General features: G+C 39.7%; 1 long non-coding RNA gene across 3 annotated transcripts in view; it reads left to right on the top strand.

Moving 5' to 3' along the window:
• The window catches only part of LOC110222090 (uncharacterized), a 45,932-nt gene extending 30,500 nt beyond the window's left edge, over nucleotides 1–15,432 (top strand). For all 3 annotated transcript variants that reach the window (XR_013486810.1, XR_002328282.2, XR_013486812.1), the window contains exon 4: nucleotides 13,783–15,432. This is a non-coding gene — a long non-coding RNA (uncharacterized LOC110222090). The remainder of the gene's footprint in view (nucleotides 1–13,782) is intronic.
• The last annotated feature ends 1,505 nt before the right edge of the window (nucleotides 15,433–16,937 follow it).

Here is a 16,937-nt window from a genome sequence, read left to right as displayed (position 1 = left end):
GCCCATAAAAGAAAGATGAGAGTTTCCTGTGGATTGTTCCCTGAGGACTTTGGCCAAATACACATTGATGGCCCGAAAGAGATTATCAAGAATTAAACTGGAAAGGAAGAGTGGTAAAAAAACCATAAGAGAAAATGAAAAAAAAGAGAGAGAGAGAGAGAAAATGAGTAAACGAAGAATACTGATACAATCAAAAAATTACTGCTGAGTAAGGAGACAGCTAAGGCACCAAGGGCAACTCAGATGCTCAGATGGAAGATGAAACTGCTCAGCCTGAGACATATCCTTAAATAGGTCAGTGACATATTTAAGGAAATTAAGCAGAAACTAACGCTGGTAAGACAATTAAAAAAGCAGATAGCAGAGCTTGTGGAAAGTAAATAAAAATAATGTGAAGACCTAAAGCTAGGATTAAAAGATACTAAAAAAGATTAGTAAGGAATAATTGTAAGTGACCAATACAAAGACTGTACTAGAAAATTTAAACATACTAACATAAGTATTCAGGAAAACACAATGGTAGATAATACAGATCAACTGGAAATGCCTAAATCATTGGGAAAAAAACCCCAGAAGACATCTAGAACCATGGGACAAACTTGGAGGATAAGCCAGAGTTAATTGGCATCCTCAGGCAGGAGTGTGTTAGAGATAACTCTAAGGGCTCTTGAGAGTTGATTGTTAAATACTCAGCACTGCAAATCAGAGCTTGATTTATTATTGGGCTGATTGTATAGACTTAAGAAAGTGTTAGAGAAAATGTTAACGCAGAGTCTGATTAAAAGTATGTCTTACAAATATTCCCCTCCCTTGCTCCCCTGCCAGTTGTTAAACATTTACCAGCACAGATCCAGAGGATCTAGAAACACAAAGAACATCTTAATGTGGAATTGTAGGAAATCATTCAAGAGAACTTTCCAGGATTAACAAAAACTAGAGACGAAACACAAATAGAAAGAGTACATAAGATCTTGACCGAGAAGCACCCCAAATTTAACTCTTCTAAACACATTATAGTTAAACTTCAAGGCTTATTATGTTAAGGAAAAAATCCTACAAACTGCAAGAGGAAATGACATACCGAGGGACACTAAATAGGATCGCCATAGACTTCTCAATGTAGGCAACAGATAAATAAACTAGAATATAAAATATAGATCATATATATATACATATATATATATATATATATATATATATATATATATATATAGTGAAGTAGAGGTCATGAATTCTCAGCAAAAGTTAGGATATATAAAGAAAACAAAGAAACATTCAAGCAACATTTAGACATTGCAAATTTTTTTTTAAAAGGCAATTGTGGTTAAGTGACTTACCCAGGGTCACACAGCTAGTGTCAAGTGTTTGGTGTGAGGTTGGATTTGAACTCAGGTCCTCCTGACTTCAGGGCAGATGCTCTATCCATTTTGCCACCTAACTGCCCCAGTTGCAAAGTTTTCAGAGACATATAACCTTCAAGGAAGTCTTTGAACTAAGCCTCCAAGTCGAAAAGACAAATATTTAATGAAGACAAGCCAATTGCAATTAAAATGTAAGAATTAACAGAATATTATTTGGTTAGACTACTAAATGCTGCAGAAGGATGTTTCAGCTGAACAAAGTGGGGGAAGGAGAAGAGAAAAAGGAGTGGGTTCAGGGTGATTTCAAAGTAGAACCACTGTCCTAGATAAAAAGGAAGTTCAAGTGAAAGAAACTTACTGAGCATGTAGTATAAATCAAAGACTTTTGTTTAGAGCACTTTTATTAAATTTTAATGGCAGAAATAATAATAGGAAAAATGTTTTGTTTCCTACTGGTAAATCAAACAGTTAAAAAATGATAGAAAAGGTAAATCCGACAGTTATAATGCTAGATAGAAGTAGACTGAACTGCCAAACTAAAAGTTACAAAATAGACTCATATGCGGAATCCAACAATGTCATTTATAGGAAACCCATTGAACTAGGAAATACTTGAATAGTTTGAAACCAAAATATGGTTTAAAATTTACTGAAACCGTGGTTGTTCTCCAAGTTTTTCAAATCAGAAAAAAAGTAAATGGAATTGATGATGTAAGTTAAAATCACACTAGAAAACATTAAAGGAGCTAGATGAACATATTATTTATGCTACAAAGTTTTATACAAAATGAGAGTATACCTACTTAAAATCTATATGCATCCAATAATTCTGTAGCAAATTCATAAAGGATATATTAATGAGAATATAAGCTTATTAAGGGCAGATAGAAGGAGGGAAGGAGGGAGAGAGAGTGAAAAAGCCTCAAGAGGAGAAAGTATCTAGGATGGAGAGGGAGAGAGTGGTCAACAGTTTTAAAAAAAACTGCAAAGAGGTCAAGGAGGATAAAGATTAAGAAAAGAGCTATTGGATCTGGCAATTAAGGGACCATTGATTACCTTGAAGAAAGCAATTTTATTTGGGTGATGAGGTGGGAAGCCAGACTGCAAGGATTTAAGAAGTGAAAGAGGGAAGAAAATGAAAACAATGAGTTTCGATAGTTTTTCTAGAAGATTGGCTGTGAAAGGGAGAGGATTGGAAAGATAGCTTTTGCATCATTACATGCAGAGAAAGTCTTTGATAAAAACAACATTCAATTACATTAAAAATGCAGGAATATAAGCACAGTTATGTCTTAATTAAAAAGTATGTATTTGAAAACCATGAAGGACAGCGTGTTAGGTAGGGAGCTTTTCTCAGAGTAAAAAAGACCTGGACTCTGCCACATTAACTGCATTACCCTGGGCAAATTATTTAACCTCTGCCAAGAGAACCATTTAGACACTAAATTTCCGAGCAGATGTAGATTTGCATTGGTGGGGGAGTTTCCTCCTCAGAAGTTTTCTCTACTAATAAAAATCTCAGTTTTGGGCAAAAACAAAACATCGAAAACCCTCAGTTAATATGATAATGGTGTGCAACAAGAAACATTTCTTTGCAGAGCAGATGCTGTCTTCTGTCACCACTTCTATCTGATATCATTTTAGAAATGTTGGCTATTTTGATCAAATCAGGGATTTTTCAGATCTGAGTTGTACCCTGGATTTTAGGATCATAAAAAAGAACAGACAGGTCTACTATTGGAGAGAATCTGAGTGGATCCAAGCTGAGAACACACACACACACACACACACACACACACACACACACACACACACCCCACAATACATCACACATCACATCTAAGAGAGGCCTAGGTAAAATCTGCACATCTATATAGTCCTTCAGGGGAACCCTATGTTTCAGAGGTGGCAGCTATAGGGAGACACAGTGTTGGAGTGGACAAGGAGTTTCTGCAGAGTTTGGGACCAGCATGTGCCTGCAAAATTGCAGTAGACTGAGATGGTGGTATAGGAATGAGAACTCCACTGGAGTTCCAGAACCAGCCTCTTCCAGAGAAGAGGAAAAGCCAGGTGACTTTAGCGGCTGGAGAGGCAGCAAGGGGCAAATCTACAATATGTGGACCTTTTACTCCATTATTACTATGAATTAATTGTTTTGTGAGGAGTCATTGGGTGGGGAGTTCACTCTTGAACAATCCCAAGGGTGTTTCCCTTCTGAGTGACCCTCAGCTACGTTGGGGTGCTATAATTCCAGAGGCTGATAGGTTTCTAATTGAGAGAATGAGGATGATAGGTTGTCTTTCCCCTCCAGGGGCATCTCAAGTAGGGCCCTGGAGGGATAGGGAGGAAATTGGAATAGCTGGAGACAGAGTCTTGACCATTTAAGGACTCTTGGGAAAACCTGAGTTCAAATCCAGCCCCAGACACTAGTGGTGTGACCCTGAGCAAGTCACTTAACTTTCTTTTGCTCGGTTTCCTCAACTGTAAAATGGGGTTGATAACAACACCTAACTTGCAGAACTGTAAAAATCATATGAGATAACTTGTAAAGCACTTAGCAAAGTTTATTTCCTTCCTTCCCTTTCCTTCTTTTGTGTCTAAAATTTTTTTTGTTTGGGTAAATAAAAGCTGTCCTGTATCAATTTTATGCACATATGTATGTATGTATATATATATATATATATATATATATACACACATATATACACACACACACACACATCACGTATACATGTACATACACATATGCATAGATGTCTATATACCTGCACACATATACAATACATATATGTATGTGTATAGTATATACGTGAATATATAGTTACATATATAACTACATATGTTATGTATATTTAACTACATATATATTTATTTATGTTGAATGTTTGCATGGGAGCTGAGGAACCCCCTCCCCCTTTAAAGCTAACATTGGTAGAGATGTAGCCAAACCTTATAGTATGAGGTTCCCAATGAAATTCTTCGTGGATCCATGACAAAGAGTGATTCATGAACAGTTCTACCAAGATTAGATCTGGTCCAAGTAAATCTGGAGTTTGGTGTTCTATGATTATAAGAACAACAAGACATGGAAAAATAAATGAGAGGAATGAGCAGTAAGTTTAAATTTCATCCATTTCATTTCAATTTAATTCAACAAGTTCTTATGAGGTATCTGCTATATGCCAGGCATGGTGCCAAGTGATAAAGATACAAAGTAGTAGAGACAGTGCCTGCCCTCAAGGAGCTTACATTCTACTGATTTGTGTATTTTGTATATTTGTGTATTTTACTGGGCCATAGTTCTGAAGAAGTGAAATCATCTTTATTTGCAGGTGGCGTGACTGTTTATCTAGAACAGCTAGGAAAGTCAATAGAAACATTGAATCGAGAGGATGATTTTAGGAAAGTAGTGGGATACAGTTACTTTCAAAGGATACAAAATAAATGTGCCAAGGGCTGGGGGGTGGGAACCATCTACCTTCTTAAATATTTGCAACAAGAATCAAAGGCAAGGGGCAGAAAGTGAAATGCTATAACATGACAGTGACAACCAAATGCATCTAATATTGGGCATTAACTTATCCAGACACACAAAAGACCTATACAAGGACAACTTGAAAGTGATTTTGATATATAAGGAAAAGATAAATTGAGGGATATCTCCTGGTCCTGGTTGGGTACAGTAATATAGCAAAAAGGTCAATACTTTCCAAACTAATGTACAGTTTTAATATAATACCAGTCAAAATATCAGTGGAGTATATCTTAGGACAGGATCAAGTCATAATAAAATTCATGTGGAAAGATGAAAAGGTGAGAGGATTAAGAACTATAAAAGGAGAGAACTGGTGAAGAAGGACTTGCCCTACCAGGTTTCAAAATGTATATTTAATCAGTATGATCCTGGACAAAAATAGAGAAAAAGATCAATGGAACAGAACAGAGGCCCCAGAAACTGAATCCAATGCAAAAAGGAAGTCAGTATTTGACAAACCAACGTCTATATAACTGTGAAGAATGGAATCACTATTCAATTAAAAACTCTTGGGAAAATAGATAACTGTGTGGTTAAAAAAAAAAAGGCCAGGGTTACCATGCTTCATTCCATACTCCATGATACAATTCTGAACTCAGTCATGTATATATGTTTTAAAATTAATAAAAATACTAGAAGAAAAAGGAAAAAATACATTTTCCTCCACTAGGGAGAGAAGGGTGATTTTTTTTTATCAAATAGCTAAAAATTATTACAGATGAAATTGATGATTTTGATTACGTTAAGATTTTCACAATAAGACAACATAAAAGTAAAAGAAAAGAAATGGTTGCAGTTAATATATCAAATAATTGACAAAAGGCAGAGTAGTTGGAGAGAGGGAGCCTCAGAGTCAGGGAGACTTGGGTTCAAGTCCTGACTCTTCCACAAAATGACTGATTTAACTTTTCAGTGCCTCCAGATGATGAGCTGCAGAGGAGGTTCTGATCTGTATTATAGAGGAGTTTCCCTCTTGAAGAGTTCCCTATGTCAATGGAATCATGGGTCATATAAAAAAAGACTGACATCAAAAAAAAATAAGAAGCTGATATATGTTTATAAGGCTAATATATATCATACCCTAATGTAGCAATAATCAAAGATATGAATAGATAATTTTGGAGGAAATATAAACAGCTAATAATCATGTGAAAAGATGCCCCAATTCTCAGTAATCAGAGAAAAGCAAGTCAAGACAAGTTTAAGATAACACTTGATACCCACTAAATAGGCAAAGATGACAAGATAGAATCCAGTGTTGGCATGGCTGTGGGAAAAAAAGAACTAATACATTGTCGGTGGAACTGTAGGTTGGTACAGCATTTTTTGGAGAACAGTAAGGCAATATACCATAAAAGTCACACAACTGATTATATCTTCTGACCCAGTAATTTCATTGCTATTGCTTCACTACCACTAGCCCCAAACTATGTGGCCTTCATGCCAGTCATCATCTCTATTTCCTTCCCATAGAATCTTAGACTCAGCCCCTGGAACAGTCCTAAGTTCTGGTAGATTACCTTTTACCTTATCTTGCCAGGATCAGGCCTCTATCTAATTTTCCCATCACCAGCTCCAAACCTGTGCAGCTTATTTTCCCTTCCCCTCTCTCTTTTAAACTGTCCTTATGTTTTGTCTTTCACAGGCTTCTTGTGCTTGCTTATATTTGTATCCACAGAGCTTAGCACAGTGCCTGACACATAGTAAATAATTAATAAATGCTTCCTCTCTTTATCCCTCTATTCATCATCCATCCATCCATCTATCTATCTATCTATCTATCTATCTATCTATCTATCTATCTCATTTCTCTCTCTCTCTCTCTCTCTCTCTCTCCATCCATCCATCCATCTAATCTATCTTCATCATCATATATTCCTTTATCATCTATCTATCTATCTATCTATCTATCTATCTATCTATCTATCATTTCTCTCTCTCTCTCTCTCTCTCCATCCATCCATCCATCTAATCTATCTTCATCATCATATATTCCTTTATCATCTATCTATCTATCTATCTATCTATCTATCTATCTATCTATCTATTGCTATCTCACCATCTATTTCATTCTGAAGTATTATAATTTGGTAAAAAGGGATTTAGCCGTATAAAAGTACTAAAAGTGATCTTACCTTTAATAGGAAAAATTGGAACTGATCTATGTGTCCAATGTTCAGATACCCATAAATAATATTATAAATACATTAATGAGAGGGAATATTACAATACAAGAAAAATGTTAAATATGAAGCACAAAAGAAATGTGGAAAGACAAGAGGTAATGAAAATCGAGATTAGCAGATCTGGAACTGTCTACACATTGACACATAAATATAAAGAAACTTAGATCTTTAAAAGGCTTTGCTGGACTGTATACATAATAAAGGCAAGAATATGGATAGGCAGAGGGAAGACAAATAAAAATAAAACCTTGTCCCAGGTCTTATTTTCTGTGTCTCTCCCCTGCTCAACTAATTTGCATGGTAGAACAGCAGGAATTTTGAAATTCAGAAATTTGGGGGATCTTAGATCCTAAACATGCTGGCACTTTGTTGGGAGGGCAGCCTGAGAATGGAGGCTGATTTGGTATAGTCTAGCCATCAGAGACAAATAGATGGGCATAGTGAGAGTCTGTCCTAAACCAAAATGAGGTATTCAATGGAGAAACCCAAGCCCTAATGAGCTGGAAGGAGAGTTCAAAAGATAGACTTGAAGCTCAGGTATAAGGTGTTTTGTCTAGGGCTGACCCTGCTCTGTACTCTAAAGAACTTAGCTTCTGGGGGCAGGGAACTTCTTGCCAAAGATGAAAAAGCTCTTCTAGCCAAGATTCTGAGAAATTGATAGACTATTTCTTAAAGAAAATGTCTGGAAAGGTTTTTTGCTCCCTCTTAATCAGATGGCTGAGTGTAAGAACTGCTGTTTTCAGACAATTTTTATTGATTTTTTTTCATTTTTACATTCATTTCAGAATATGTTCCTCCCTACTAAATTATCCCTTGCAATAAAATACAGAAAAGAGAAAAGGGGGAAAAAAGCAATTCAGCAAAATTAACCCACACATCAACTAAGTCAGACAGTTACATAATGTTCTGTATCCATATTCTCTCCTCCTTCTACCCCATCTCTCTATTAGCAAAAAGGGCCTGTAGCATTTCTGAAAGTTGTGGAAAGCCTCGTGGCTTAAGCTAAAAGAGCATGGCAGAGTCCAGTCTTCTTTTATAGCTGAGGAATGTAGCTCAAGCCGGAAGCTGGAAGCAGAGAGAAGCTCAACTCTATGCCCAGTGGAGCCACATTTTCAGGAAAGCATTGTGTGACAGAGACCAGGGATCTAGCAAAGGCTCTGTGTCTGGTAGAGACTATGAACCCAGAAAACTTCAGTAAGGGGTGGGTCTGGCAGGAATAACATGAAACTATCCCCAGAAAATGTTGGCAGCCCTGCAGCATCAGAAGTATAAGTTACCCCACCATATGCATATCCTGGCCATACATATGCCTTACGCACACGCTTCTGCAAGTTCCCTGTGTGTCCTTATATCATGCAGTCTTTTGTCGCCCCCCCCCCATCATCTTGCTTGCCCCCTTCTGGTTGTTCCCCAACTCATCAATCAATGTTCGTCCTAAAATATGGTGAGGTTGGGTGATGAATGAATGGAGGAATGAATGAATTGAATGAGTAACAAAAAGCATTTATTAAGCACTCATTATGTGTACTATGCTAAGGACTGGGAATATAAACACAAGATCCAGACAGGTCCTGCCTTCAAGGAGCTTATGTTTAAGTAGAGAAAGCCAACATATGTAGGAGGGTGGAGTCCTGGGAAAGGAGCTTTGCTTAGGGGGAATGACAAGGATGATAATGAGCCCCATTCCTTATGGCACAATTACATTCCATTAAATTCACATGCCCTAATTTATTTAGCTATTCCCCAATTAATTGTACAATTTTCAATTTGTCATTTGTCAGTACCTACAGTAAATATTTAGTAACTGGTGCACCGGATAGAGCATTGGGCTTGAAGTCAGGAAGATTCATCTTCCTGAGTTCAAATCTGACCTCAGACACTTACTAGTTGCATGACCCTGGGCAAGTCACTTAACCCTGTTTGCCTCAGTTTCCTCATCTGTAAAATGTGCTGGAGAAGGAAATGGCAAATCTCTCTGCTAACTTTGCCAAGAAAACTCCAAATTGGGTCGTGAAGAGTTGGATATGATTGAACAACAACAACAAATTTTCTTTTATTAGATTTGAGGCATCCTTCTAAACTGTCAAGATCTTAAAAAAAGAGACGTCTCAGTTCTGTCTTACAGTGTGCTAGCTATTCTTCACAGTTTTGGGTCATCTGCCAATGACACAAATATGCCATCTATGCCTTCACCTGAGAGGCTGTGTGATCCTGGACAGTCACTTAACCTTTCAGTGCTCTGGCCAATGATCGAAGAGTAAAAGTTGGGCAGTAGATATTGATCTGCTATGGTAGGGGAATGCTTCATTCCCACACCTACAAAATTACAAGTCTAAGGTAAAAGGGCTCAGCTAGGTGGTGCAGTGGGTACAGTACTAACCCTGGAATCAGGAGGACCTGAGTTTAAATGGGACCTCAGACATTTACTAGCTAGATGACCCTGGGCAAGTCACTTAATCCTGTTTGCCTCAGTTTCCTCATCTGTGAAATAAGCTGGAGAAGGAAATGGCAAACCACTCCAATATGTCTGCCAAGAAAACCCCAAATGAGGTCATGAAGAACTGGACAGGACTAATTAACTAAGCGATAACAAAAAGGAAAAAAAAAGGCTTCATTGATTTTTTCTGAAGCAACTTCTCTCTGACTTTGGAAGGTATGCAGGTACTCACCTTCCTGGATTTTTGTGACATAGCTCTCTCCTGCTTCTCCTCCTACCATCTGGTCCCTCCTCAGTCTTTCAGCATCCATGTCCCTCACCACTGTCCTGGGCCGCCTTCTCTTCTCTCAATATACTCCCTCTCTATGGCCTTATCAGCTCCTCTGAGTTCACTCATCATTTCAGTGTAGATGACTCCAGACTATATCCAGTCCAAGTCTCTCTCCTGAGCTCCAGTCCCAAATCAACAACCACCAAATGGGCATTTCCAAAGGACTGTGTCTGACCACTCATCCCTCTCCCATGACTTGTATTTACCAAGTATTTATTTTGTGATTTCTTATATGTATACATGTTGTTTTCTCTAATAGAATATAAGCCTATTGAGGGCAGGAACTGTTTAATTTTTGGTCTTCATATCTCCTTTGTGTAGTGAAGTGCCTGAAATATAGTTGGTGTTTAATAAATACTCACTGACTGATTAATTCATTGATTTCTATTCCAAATATGCCCTAGGTCTGCTGGGAGGGGAAGGCAATGTGTTCTTTTATTGAAAAATCTCACCCTTTCCCTATTTCAAAGGATCCTAAGAACCACTCACATTTCTGGAGCACTTTTAGATTTGCAAAGTTCTTTCTGCAAACCACCCTTCAAGACAGATCATAATGGTATTACTATCTCAATATTACAGATGAGTTGACAGGCTCAGAGGTTAAATGATGGGGCCAATCAATTAATTCAAAAACATTTGGCAAGCACCAATATGTGCCAGGTCAAATACTTCAGAAATGTCAGAGCCAAGATTCAGATGCAGGTCTCCTGACTCCCCAGTCCAGTGTCTTTTCCCTGCTGGCTGCAGGGAAACATATGCCTGTAAGGACTCATTTGTCCTCCTCCTCTGCTCAGGTGTCTCAGCTTCAAGGCCTCTCCTACTTTTCAATCATGAGCATTTGCATCCTTTGGTGTGAACCTCTCATCTTTCATTTTAAGTGCAAATTACATTCCTTACAGACAGAAAAGTATTGCAGGCATCTTCAAAGCAAACCAGCCCTCTTCAGGCTCATTATTTTTGTTTTCTTCCTGTCTCCCACAACAGGTAATGTCAGGTAGTTCCAAAGCCCATTTTGCCTCTTCCCCTGGTCTGCTGTTGCTCAGGGTTTTAAGTCAAATAAGATGCCAAGTCATTCCCACCAAAGAGCAGAAAAGAGCAGATACCTTTGGCTCCAATACAGTCATCTTTTTTTTTTTTTTTTAGATTTCCAATTCCATCTTCTTGGGATGGCAACAAAATGGATTCTCAATTGCTGCCTTACCTGGGAAGTTTTTCTTGAACATTCTGGCTTATAGAACTCTCTCGTTTCTTTGAATATAAAAGGTCAATGTCACTAGTATACGATAGGGGACATGGGGCTATAAAGCAGATCCTCTCATAAAGATCTGGTGATCTCAGTGGGCTTTCAAGATCAATATAAGTCAACTGTGTGATATGACAGCCAAAAGACCCGACATGATCTTAAGGTATGTTAAGAGAGCTAGTATCCTGGAGTAGGGAGGTGAGAGGATCTTTGGAAGGAGGGAACAATCATTGATCGAGTGCCTACTATGTGTCAGAGACTGTGCTAATATTATATACAATGATATGATATGACATAATTAATATAATACTATACAATATAATATGATATAATACTATAATATAATGTATAATATGATAATATTTACAAATATCTTCTGTGATCCTCACAACAATCCTGGGAGGTAGGTGCCATTATTATGCTCATTTTATAGTTGAGCAAACTGAGGCAGAGAGAGGTTGAGTGGCTAGCTCAGAGTCACACAGCTAGTAAGTGTCTCCGAGTGGACTGGACTTAGGTCCGGTTACTCCAGCTACTGAATACTGAATATACCTTGAAGGAGATAATCAACCAAGAAACATCAGTGAAGCGCCCACTTTGTGCTCTGTGTTGTAGTAGATTCTGAAGATAAAAATACAGAAATGAGACGGTCTTTGGCTTCAAGGAACAAATAAAATGATCGAGTCTAATTAACTTAGGGTGACCAAGATAGTGAGGGGAATTGAGGCTATTCAATACGTGCATTGGCTGAAAGAAATGGAGATGATTAATTTGGAGAAGTCTTAAAGGGGACAGGGTAGTTGAGCGTTGTTGGATAAGTCACTGAACCTTGATTTCTTTCTCTGTAACTTTTGTTTATGAAAAACTAATAAAATTCAAGTATGAAGAAACACAGTTTTTTTTTTTGGATAAAATGTGAGGAGAGATAGACTGTTGGAAGGACCAAATTGAGAACTTAGAGGTGGACCTGTTTGAGGACAGAGAAATGATGGAAATTGCAGGGCATTGTGGTCCTTCAGCTCATTTGCATATAACTTTTTTTTGGGTTTGAGAAAATAAATCTCACAAGATCATAAATCAAATAACTGTTTGGAGGCTATGGAATAATTAAATAAGGATTGTGGGCTTCATAACTAATGGAAAATGAATTTAATGAGTTTTATGTAGGAGAGAAAGATACGTCATCGAACAGTAGGAGGCTCTGATTCGAGCCATTGAGAGCGTTAAGGAAGCCAGCAGGAGGAAAGTGCAAAAACCAGCTGGAGGGAGCTAAGCTGAGGAGACAGCAGGTGATAATTTGGAAGACAGCAGGAGAATCAGCTGCTGGGCTGGCAGTTGCTAATTGGTTAGAGATAGGCTGAAGCTCATTGGAAGAGAGTCAGATTATGCTGATTGCCCTCTAGTGCCATCTACAGCTTGAAAGCGGTGAGGCCTCCCAGAGCTCCTGGTTGCCCTGTACTTTCGTCAGTGGTTTGATAAGAAGAAATAGAATGGAAAACCCAACCAGCCAATCAATTAGTCAACATTTATTAAGTCCTTATTATGTGCCTGGCACTGTGCTAAGCACTGGGGATGCAAAAGAGGCAAAAGACAGCCCCTGCCTTCAAGGGGCTTACAATCTAATGGAAAAGACACTCTCTGAAGCTGCTTTGAGAGTCTCAAAACTGATTGGACAAGGCAGCATTTTGTTGAATGAGGAGCTGACTGGGCTCGTCTGCATTGCTCAGAGAGCCAGCCTAAGGATTTTGCAGTTCTCTGTTGTAAGGCAATTACTTATTATTATAACAGTGTAATATTTTCTGAGCTCTGTTTCAAGGGTGATTGTGAGTTAGAAGAGCTTGACTTCTGTTCAAGAATAGAATTTGCCCTACAGGAGAGCAGTAAGAACTAATTGCTTTTTGTGGTGCACATTATTCACAAGTATCTCAAGGAGGGAGAGTGTCCTGGGAGTCAGTACATAATAGATAACAGAATCTAGATAGGGTGATAAATTTGGTTTGCATGAACCTCAAAGAAGGGAAATTTACTGCATGGTGACTGTAGAAGGAGAGTCTAAAAGTGGCAATAGGGAAGAAGGAATATTAGAACTCCCTCCTCATACTAGTAAATAAGGGGTTTGAAAGTACAGTTAGTGCTGGAAACGGTGACCAGGGATGCATTGTCATGGGTGGGGGGGACGGGTCTCACTGGTGCTAGAAGATGAAAGGAGGAAGAAGTAGAAGATAAGATAAAAACTTTTGAAACGTGGAGCAGGCTTTCCAAAGGGCACAGTGGAAGGGGTGGGCATATCTGGAGTGGGGCATTGGAGAAGTTGTTATTGGTGTGTTTGTCCTTTCTTCTTGAAATGGATCATGACATCTGGAAGATGATGCCATGACTTGCAAGTGAATTGGGTTCGAGTGAGGGAGGGCTATGCAAGGTGGCCAGCCTCACTTTCTCCTCTGGAGCCATCTGGGTCCCATGGCAAGATATAGATTGGGACGACTGAAGATGGACTCCATCGGAGGAGTAAGATTGAGATGGATGGGGATGAGGAATCTGGCAGCCCGGGTTGAGGTGGATGTGGGTCATCACCAATGAGGAGCTCAGTATCAGTGAATAGGGAGAGTAAGTGGGTGGGATTATTCTGTTAAATACATTGTATTCTGCCCTTATCAGTTCTCATCTGGAATATTGTGTTCACTTCTAGGCATGGCAGTTCAAGAAAAACCTTGATAAGCCATCTCCCATCTCTATGACCTTGGAATGCTCTCCCTCCTACCTGTAATGTTCTTCCATTTGCTCTCCATCTCATAAAATTCTGAATTTCCTTCAAAGCTCAGCTCAAGCACCATCTTCTACATGAAGCATTTTCTGATCTTCTTTACCTTCCCCCCACATCTCTCCTCCCTCAAATAGCCTTGTATTTATTGCGTATATTTATATAGCAATACTCTGACTTCTCTTCTGTAGGGTGAGGCTGATTACAGCTCTGCCTTAGGGTTCTCAGGTATCCCTGAGGTGTTGAGGGCATCTCTCCCTAATGCCATTGGGTCAAGAACTTTTTCTGTGTGTTTTTCCACTATAGATGCCAACACTTAGCATCCCAGTTCTGTTGAACCAATTAACATCGATTAGCTTTTTCAAAGGGATATTTCTGGCAAAGATACAGTATAATAAAAGTACAAAGATCTGCCCCACCCCCCTCCAACACCTGGGAGGCACACTCCTCTATACCACCTTGAAAGTGGGCTTAACCTTAAGGCAGCCTATATGTAGTGTTCTCCAACCAAGTTCACTTCCAAAAATAGCATGGCTGTTGAGTGGATGTGTCCTCACCTCTGCTACTGCTGGGCCAGGCAGGTCACTCGAGACTTTGTTCCTCACCATCTGGAACCCAGCAAATCACGTCCTGGACTCTCTCTCTCTCTCTCTCTCTCTCTCTCTCTCTCTCTCTCTCTCTCTCACACACACACACACACACACACACACACACACACACACACCCCTCTCATCTCTCTGTCTTTGTGTCTCTATCTCCTTCTCTCTCTGTCTCTGTCTCTCTCTCTCACACACACACATACCTCTCATCTCTCTCTCTCTGTCTTTGTGTCTCTGTCTCTTTCTCTGTCTCTCTGTCGCTGTCTGTCTGTCTCTCTCTCTGTCACTGTCTCTGTCTCTCACACACACACCTCTCATCTCTCTGTCTGTCTTTGTGTCTCTGTCTCTGTCTGTCTCTTTCTCTGGTCTCTCTCTCTCTCTCTCTCTCTCTGTCTCTTTCTCTGGTCTTTCTCTGTCTGTCTTTTTCTCTCTCTGTTTCTGTCTCTCTCATCTCCTTTACCTATGATAGGAAAGAAGAAATGTGGACGCCAATATTCACAGTCCGTAAGCTGACCTTGTATAGGAATGGCTAAAGCCTCTCACCTTAAAGCATTGCCTGGTCACCAAAACACAACTAAGCAGAAAAATGATGAAATAAGCAGAACTCCGTGCCTCTGTCCACACTCCCTGCCCCCTTTCCTCATTCTAGCTATAGTCAATCAAAAAGGTTTCTCTTCACTACATGGTTAACAGACTGGAACCAGTTAAAGAATGTTTGTGTAAGTTACAAAGTCTGCTTGAGAATTAAAGCATCAGAGCACTCTCCACACGCTAACAAAGACTGGGTCCATTGGCCAGTCCCCTGTTACACTACTATATGTACAGGTCTCCCTAGATATATATAAACCCCTTGAGGACAGGGGTTGTTTTACTATTATATTTACATTCCTAAGTGCTTAGCACAGTGCCTGGTGCGGTGGGTGATTAGTTAATGATCGATTAAATGAAGGACTTTGTCAACCTTAAAGGATTTTATAAATGTCAGCTAGTACTCTCAAATAAAATGTAAGTTGGCACATAATATTGTTTTTCAGTTGCGTCTGACTCTTTGCCTACCCCATTTGGGGTTTTCTTGGCAGACATACTGGAGTGGTTTGCCATTTCCTTCTCCAGCTCATTTTACAGATGGGGAAACTGAGGCAATTGGGATGAAGTGACTTGCCAAGGATCACCCACATAGTTTCTGAGGCTGGAATTGAACTCAGGTCTTTCTCATTTCAGGCTGGGTACTGTATCCACTTGGCCACCTACTTTGTATATAGTTTTTTTTTTTAACAAGTACATCAAAGCACCTAAAAAAACATTCATTTAAAAGTTTTTTGAGGTCCAAATTCTCTGCCCCCCTCCATCCCCTTACCCACTCATTGAGAAACCAAACAATAGGATACCCATTATATATTTGAAGACACTTAAAACATATATAATAGGCACTTGATACATGTTTGTTGAATGAATGAAACTAACAGACACCCCAGCTACAAACATAGTAAGTCAGAGGGAGAGAACTTCCATGTCTGTGACGTCAGATGTAGTCCTGGCTCTGTGTGACTTTGGACAAGTCCTTTGACCTTGCTGGGATTTAGTTTCCTCCTCCATAAAATGAAATGGGGGAATTAAAAGATGCCTGAGAACACGCTTCACTTGGACAACTGCTTGGTTCTGGGACTGAAAGTTTCTGGTGGGCGGGAACGTGAACTGGAGGAGAATCTGGTCCCGTAGCCAGAGCCTAGCCCTTGAACACAGCTTGATCCCAGGGCTTGGTGTCTTTCCCCTCGGGGAGAGCCGTATCACCTCCTCTTAGCGTCCTCTGCTCACGTCCCTCGCTCGAGAGCGAGGACTTGACTGCTGGGCTACATTGTACTTTTCTTGAAGTTATTCCTTCCTCTGCAGCAGGAAATCAAACAAGGGCGGGTTTTGAGAAGTTCCCTCTTGCAGGCTGACTGCCCAGGCGGCAGTTAATCCTGCTGCTTCAGGAGCTGAGCTGAATGCTTGTAATCCAGCCCGCATTAATGGGGAAAAGACGCGTCTTACAAACAGTACCAGTTGTCACACACCGTTCTAGTCCTCCAATTATTCCGTTCTCTCACATTTAATAGGAAATCAGGATTAATCCGACAGAAAGCTCTCACAAAGGAAATATGATTTAAGGGAGAAAAAAAAAAGATTTGAGGCAAAAAAAAATCACAAAATCCCAACCTCTCCTCTCTCTGACTTTCAACTAGGAAAGGTTAGGAGGAGGGAGAGAAAGTGGGGAAAGAGAGGAAAAACAGACTGGGGCTGCGTAGCCCTCCCCCCCAGCTCCCGGGTGCGTCTTTACCCCCCATTATTACAAGGGTTCTCACCTCCTCTGCAAGCAAGGGCATTAGCATATGAAATAAGATAAATTAAGGCAGCTAGCTGCCTCCCAACAGGTGCAAAGAAAGGGGGTGGTGGTAGAGGGGGGTGCACAGCCTCCTCCAAGGCCAGGGGAGAGGGCAAGGTGCC

This window comes from Phascolarctos cinereus, unplaced genomic scaffold, assembly GCF_003287225.1.
Source record: "Phascolarctos cinereus isolate Bilbo 61053 unplaced genomic scaffold, phaCin_HiC Scaffold_5;HRSCAF=322, whole genome shotgun sequence".
NCBI classification, from domain to species: Eukaryota; Metazoa; Chordata; class Mammalia; order Diprotodontia; family Phascolarctidae; genus Phascolarctos; species Phascolarctos cinereus.
The sequence above is the reverse complement of the archived record's forward strand: the minus strand, read 5'-3'. Positions and strand labels throughout refer to the sequence as shown.